Here is a 7,372-nt window from a genome sequence, read left to right as displayed (position 1 = left end):
CTTGTTGGACCTCAAACAATTGTCCTTGTACCATCAAATTCAGCCTGCCCAAACCCTTCTGCAGAGCCTTCCTACCCTCCAGCAGATCAACATTTCCACCCAACTCGGTGTCACCTGTGAATTCAGCTGAGGATGCCCTCAGTCCCCCATCCAGATGATCAATAAAGACATTAAACAGAACTGGCCCCACTACTGAGCCCTGGGGAAGCCACCAGTGACAGCCCCAGCCGGCTGCAGCTCCATTTACCACCATCTCCAGGCTCAGCCCCCCTTCCTTCCCTTCCCTGCTATGGAAGAGATGGTATTAATTTTTTCTTTTCCTTCCAAAATACCTTTCAGCAAAAATGGAAAGTATTTCAGATGTCAGCAAGATCTGTTTAAACTCTTACAGTCTAAGCAGAGCAGCACTCTGCTCTGTGCCAAGAAGAAAACTCGGGCACAAAGCATTTAAATGAAGGCTTGGAGCTGCCTGGTGAGCCAGTGCAAATCTCCAAAGAGGGAGCAGTGCTGCTGAACATTTGGTCTTTGGCTCTGAGCACTGTCCCCCTAGGGCTCTGCATCAAGGCATCTTCACAGCTTTTCCACAGCAGCAGCACCCCCCTGAAATGAGGTGAGACCCTCAGTGTGCAGTGCACCCCTGACACAGCTCTCCCTGCAGAGCCCCTGGCTCAGCCCCAGCCTGCTTCCAGCCCTGCCCAAAGCTGTGCTTTCAGTCTGAGCTCTGCTGCCCAGCAGGACAGGGATGAGACATTCAGCCCCTTGCAGGGGAATTCTGTGCCAATCTCTGGCCATGCCACCTGCCAGTTGGCAGCTCCAGGATCTGGAGATAAAGCAGGAAACACAGGGGTTCAGCTGAGCAGCTGGGGCATGCATGTTTATTCCTCTATATGCACTTGGTTGCTCTGCCACAGAAAGCTCCCCATGGAGAACTGGTTGTGAATAAATGTGTGAAAATGCAAATTACAAAGTGCTGCCACTGCTTCTTGGATGAATTCTGATGGGCTGTAACTCAGCAGAAACAATCCCAGCACACCCAGCTACTCCCTGATCCCATGGATAGGAGAGGGGCTCTGGGCAGCACAGTGCATCCAGCTCATCCCAAAGCTGGGAAGTGCTCCTGGGCCCCCTACAGATGAGGTGCATGCTCAAGGAGCAGACCTAGAAGCTCCCAATCTGCAATTTTCATAAAAGCTGAGTTCACCAACCAGAGAGGATGACACAACTGAAATGAGCCTTTCCTTGCACTGAATGAGAAGGCTCAGGGCTTTCAAAGGGTATTAAAGGGATGAGCTGCTAATTCAGGTCTCCTCACAGATAGCCAGAGGGACCAGCTTAGTTATGATGCTAAATCAGGGGACACTGCCCTGCAGTGAGCCTGTCAGGTGACACAGCAGCATTCAATACTCTCCTCAGGAGGTTCTTGCTGCAATCTCAGGTGTTTGGAGCAGCACTCAGTACCAAGACTCAGACACCAGCCTCTCTCTCCACCATTTTCAGTTTGCCAGCCTCCCTCTGTGTGCAGGCTGCAGATGGTCAGCCTGGGATGGGACCTGCAAGCTGAAGGTGCAGCTGCACAGATGGTACCACAGCCCTTCCCCAGCCCCTGCAGGTGATCAGCCTCACCACAGCTCTGTGGGACATTTGAGCACACTGTTCAGCAGCAGTGAGCTGGAAGGAGAGGTCACCAGGTGTAAAGCATCCCTTGAAGATGCTGGTGAGCACTGTCAGCTGGGGCTCCACGGGGCTCAGGCAGCAGCAGAGAGCTCCAGCAGCACCAGCCTGCAAAGCCCAGCCCATATCTCTTATCACATGTGGAGATAACAAACAACACCACAGCTAATGAAGCCATTGGTGCCTGGGAGGGAAGAAGGAACAGTTACTCCAACAGAAAAGCACTTGTGCTCTCCCTACCTAGGAGGACAACACCTACCTTGCAACTCCATCCTGTATTTTACCTCAGCTTCTGACCACAAAACCCAGGTAAGCATCTTGGCATGCTCCAGGCAGCAATATACTGAGCACTGAGCTCAGCAAAAGCCTCCCTCACTTCAGTGACTCTGCCTAAATAAGTGGTAATTATTTTGTTGAGGTAAGGATGCAAAAAGCAGCTGGAAGCACAGGCTTGTCTAATCTATTTTTTATTTCACACACTTCAAAACCTGTCAAGGCCCTTTTCTTTTGCACTGCCAAGGCTCTTTTCTCAACTTCTAATTCATTTCTCATCACAAGCACTAGGAAGATAAAGGAGTTTCACTGTTTGGGGCAGGCTGACAAGCTCCTTAGTGGACAGCTGCTGACAAAGATGTCAAAAATATAAATTGTTTCATCTTAAGAAAATAAACAAGAGAAGATTAAACATTGCCTTTAGAGATTGCTCTGCTCCCTACTAGAGGACGTGACTCAAAGCTTGGAAGAGGCAAAGTGCCTCAATACAAACTCACTTGCAGTCCCTGCATGGAAAAGCCTCCAAGGGCAGCTGGCAGGAAGCCCAGCCACCCCAGCTGGGGACATCATCCATAGACAAGAGAACCTGCTTTACAGTTTACTGGCCTTAAGCAGGTGCTCTCAGCATAGATGCTGGTTTAAGGCTGCCAAGGGGCACTTCACAAAACAAAACAGGAACACTGCTGGCTGAGGCCAGTGCTCCAGAAGGCCAGGACTGCCTCTTGATCCACTTTGAGACACCAAGTACTTGGTGACCCTCTGCTGCTCCTCTCAGATCTGACAGGATCCCAGTTCAGTGATGCTGATTCAAAACCAGAACAACCACTAAACACAATAACCACACAGGAGCTGTTCTCCAGCAGAAGAGATCAGAGGAAAGACAGCTTTTACTCCATTTACTCCTTTTCCCAAAGGCCAGCACTCCCCCTGCTGCATCCAAATGGGCCTCAAAAGCAAGTGAGCCACAATGGCACTGACATTTCCTCCCACAGGAGCAGCAGGTTCATTCTGCTTGCATGCAGGGTGTGTCACAAAGGTGGAAGAGAGGCACTTCCCTGCTTTCTCACCAGCCAGTTCCTCAGCTTCTGGGAGGGTTATTCCTCCCAGTCCATTTTGTGTCGATCTGCCCCACATTGGACACAATGATGGGAAGCATTTGAAGCGCTATCAAAAATGACATGGGCCTTATTTAACCTGTGTAATTCCCCTGAAATACATGGTGTCTCAACAGCAAAAACATGGCACAAAGTATGGGAAAAAGGCTCTTTCCCAGACTAGCAGAGGCAGCTGCCTTTGAGTTTCAATGTCAGACTTCTGAGCAGAGCTTTGTTCTTGATCCCCTGAAATCTTTTGGTTTGCAGAGCCAACAGTTTGATGCGTGCACCTTTGTCTGAACTCTGCTGCAACTGAAAAACTGAGCAAGTCACAACCCATCCACTCATTTCACCAACAGTTCTTTGGGGTTTTAGTTTTTCAGAAACTGCAATGGAAAGAGAGCCAAGTGGAGACCAAAGAAACAGATCTGATGTGTAACCAGATACCCAGAGACAACAGCCCAGAGTGTCTCCAGGTCCCCTTGCCTGGGTCTCAGCCCTGGACTGGCCCATCCCTCAGCTCCAGTATGAATCCCAGTGTTTTACAGTGTCACTGACAGCCCCAAAGCTCCTGCTAGCACCAGGCCAGGTGCTCTGGAGCTGGGTGAACACTTGGCTCTTGCAAGCAGGACAGGAGGATGCACCCCCAGAGCTCTTTCCCAGGGTATGCAGCTCAGCCAGGGGTGCAGGGCCAGTAACAGCCAGGCTCAAATGAGGCCATGGAGATAAAGTGAGATCTCCTACATGGACCCTCTCAAGAAGAAACCCTCCAGCCAGAAACTTCAGCATGTCCCATGGTATAAATCTCTGCCCAGGTTCAGGATTAGACTTCATGTGTTTGGAGTCCAATTCTGACATGAAAAGCCTCTAATGAGTTCCCTAGAGCTTCATCCACTTTCTCCATGTCAAATTTGGATCATTAACTGGAAAAGAAAAAAGAAAGGTTGCAGTGAAAAGGCAAAACAAAGCCAATGCTAACAAGTACCAAGAGAAAAGGAAGAAGCAACATTTCCTCTAAGTGTAGCCACTCCTTTCCCCAGACCATGGCACTTCTGCTGCCACCTCCAAGCTGCCCTCAAAAGCATGAGGTGAACAAGACTGCAGGCAAGTGACACACTCCTGTCTGGTTCTGAGCATGCATCTGATGTGCCCTTTGATGTAGTGCTCTTCAAGGGGAACAACACTGACTTTTGGCTGAGCTTTGCAAAAACAGGCCTGATGTGGAGCTGTTGCAGACATGAGACAGAAAGGAGCTCATCTGATCATGAAGCAACGAACAGCAACACCTCTTTGGTAGAGAAAAGTGAGAATCTCCACATGCCAGTTCTGTGTCTCAGCTGGCTATGGTGTCAGGTAAAAAACCCTATTCACCCTACAGTTTACTTGAGATTTTAGGGGAGTGTAAAGATATCAATAAACATTCTAAAATGCCACTACATGGGTCTGTGTATTGTCACAATATCAGCTTCACTCATGTCTGCTGAGGGCCATCAGCTGCAGTGTTCCAAAACCTCTCTGAGGCTGTGGGCTGCACTCCCTATTAACATTTTAGCCACCAAGGGACAAAATGTAAGAAGTTTTGCCTCACAAGCAGTAGCTTGCTCTGGATTAGATGTACCAGCATCTCTCCAGTGAGCTGGAATTAGGGCAAACCCCCAGCCACACAACAGATTTTAAGTCCCCAAGCAAGGGAAAATGAAGAACAAATTAAATGCTCACTGCAAGCAGTTCACCAAACAAAAGAACAATGATAGTGTTTTTCTGCAATTCTTTTCATTTCTCCCAGCATAACTACACATCTTCTGGATACAATCTGTTTCTTTGCCAGGGCTTCAGCATTCTCCCTTGAATTAATGATGCTGGAAAATCTCCACTTTTCATAGGCTCTGATAGTCTCTGCTGAGCAGCAGAAGGCTGCACAATACTTGCTTATGCAATGACTGGTCCTGTGCCAGGAATAACAGCCTGTCTACTAGGAACAAGCAACTCACACACAAACCCCAAATACTTTTCTCATTAAACATCTGAATTAAGTGGCATAAACCCACCCCAAACCTACTACTCATACTGCACACTAATGTCAGAACTAACTCCAGAAGGAGTGAAATAATCCCACACCCTGGTCTATGAGAACAGTGACCATGAGCAGGGAAGGGTGGCACGTTCTTATTCACCACCTCCAAAATACTCTTGACTCTATCAAGAGCTCTCATTACAGGTCTAGGCAACAACAGGACACCTGGAGCAGTCAAAACACAGCTTGACCTGGAAAATACTTGCAGACAGGCAGTGCTTTGGCTACTTCAGCCCACTGCAGTCAGCTGGCAGCTCTCCTGTCTGCAGGTGTGAGCAGGTGAAGCCTCCTCTCATTTGCAAAGTGATCTGCACACACTCACCATCAGCACCTCTTCAAGGCTGTTCCATGACCATGCTTTTAAATTGGTATCTGTATTTCCTTCCAAAGAATCTCTGAAGGCAGGAGGGTCCTGTAAAGTTTTATCTAATGTTGGAGGAGGAAGATCAGGTCTGTCTGAAATCAGTTTGGCTGCAATAAGGTGCAAGTCCAGATCTAAATTTTTGCTTCTATCAGGATGGAAATAACCAAGATCCCTGGGAGAACTCTTTCCCCACATTTGCCCCTTGCCTGAGAAATAAACAACTGAATCACTGACACTTTCTTGTAGACCTCAGAATTCCATCCATTGCTACCTTACCAAACCACTGGTCCACTGGGACATCAGCCTTCCACCCTTGCTCACATTTTACTGGCAAAAGAAATAGGACACATCTATTTTACAGGAAAGCTCACTGTAAAGCTCAAACAGGAAAGAGATACAGACTGGACAGTTATCCTGACTACCAGCACCAGAAATTCACATTTCCTGCTCCATTCTGCCCTTCTAGAAGAGGTTTTCTGAAGAGCATTGAAAAATGAACTAAAGTACAATTTTAGGATCAAATACAAGTTAGACATACCTGGAGAGAAGAGCTGCACACGTATGGGACGAAAGCACCTGGTCAGGGAAAGATCCTACAGGTCTGTGCAAAGGAATGTTTTTCAAGTGATACTTTCTTGAACTTTTCTCTGATGTTATGCCTTGTTTTCATACAAGAGCACAAGTGTGGTTTTGACCCTGGAAGACCAGGTGAATTTCCACCTGCACCTCTCCACACACCATTTTGGACACCTACAGTACAGACTTCTCTGTCCTACCAGTATCAAAGGCACCTGCACTGGTGTTCTCAAAGGGGCAAGTTTGGAACAAGGCTTTAGGCCAGTGCTTGTCTCTCTCTGCCAAAAGCAGGAAACTGTGGAGAGCCCTGAACCCACTGAAGAGCATGAGATTTATAAGCCCACACACAGTGGGATGGCAAAGAATGAAAAGAAATGCTGCAATCTGGGATTTTAAAAAAGTGACAGATAAGTACAGATGTTAAAAACAGCTGCATCTCTCCTTAGTATCTGCTATCCCAGGGAAATAGATTGCTTAAGTTACTGAACTGAGGAATCTGCATTATCTAAGTGCATTTGCCCACTTAGCCAAGTACCAGGGAAACACAGCATCAATCAGCAGCTGGAATATCTCAGCCACGTAGGAAGCCAGCACTCAGGAACACTGAAGAAGAAAATAAGGTGAGTATTTTCATGCTAGTTTATAATAACCCTTGAGTTTATGGACTTTATAGCAGAAGTCACATTTCTTGCATTTTTCTTTTCCAGAGGGTTCTGGTTTCTTGAGCTTCATTCTCTTCCCAACAGAGCCATCTAGTGGGTGAGACCTCGTCTGTGAGAAGGAAATTTTGATTTCTCACACTGTAGTAATACACACAGCACGGGAAGGCTCTGGAAAGCAGCCTGTAACAAACTAGCATTCCAGTTACTCCAGTCAGAAATTGCTAAGTGATGTTTGTTTTGGCTGAGACTTTCCTACGAGTGTGAAACTCCCACATTTTTAACACTAAATTCACAGTATCTTTCTGAAGAGTTCATCCTAGACTCAGCCTCAACCCAAGGCCACAGTGCAAAGCTTTTTCTTTATGCAAAATCCAGTATCATCTTCAAAGCTGATAGGCATTAGAGAAGTTACTCCAAACTTCTTAAAGCAGATACAGTTTGTTCCATCAAACCTTCTGAGGAAAGTTACTGTTTCTCTCCAAAATTCGTGGTTGTCCCCCACCCTCAGTGCTGCTGAATGGCACACCAGTGCTCCTGAGAGAACAGCAGCTTGGCATTGCTCAAGAAGAACAGGAACTTTTTAAAAGAGGTGAGCCAGCCAGCACCAGTGGAAATGGTCCCTGCTTGTGAGGATTGCCATCTTTTGGACACATTCCTC

The sequence above is a fragment of the Molothrus ater genome, chromosome 18 (genome assembly GCF_012460135.2).
Source record: "Molothrus ater isolate BHLD 08-10-18 breed brown headed cowbird chromosome 18, BPBGC_Mater_1.1, whole genome shotgun sequence".
NCBI lineage: Eukaryota > Metazoa > Chordata > Aves > Passeriformes > Icteridae > Molothrus > Molothrus ater.
This window is presented reverse-complemented; position numbering follows the sequence as displayed.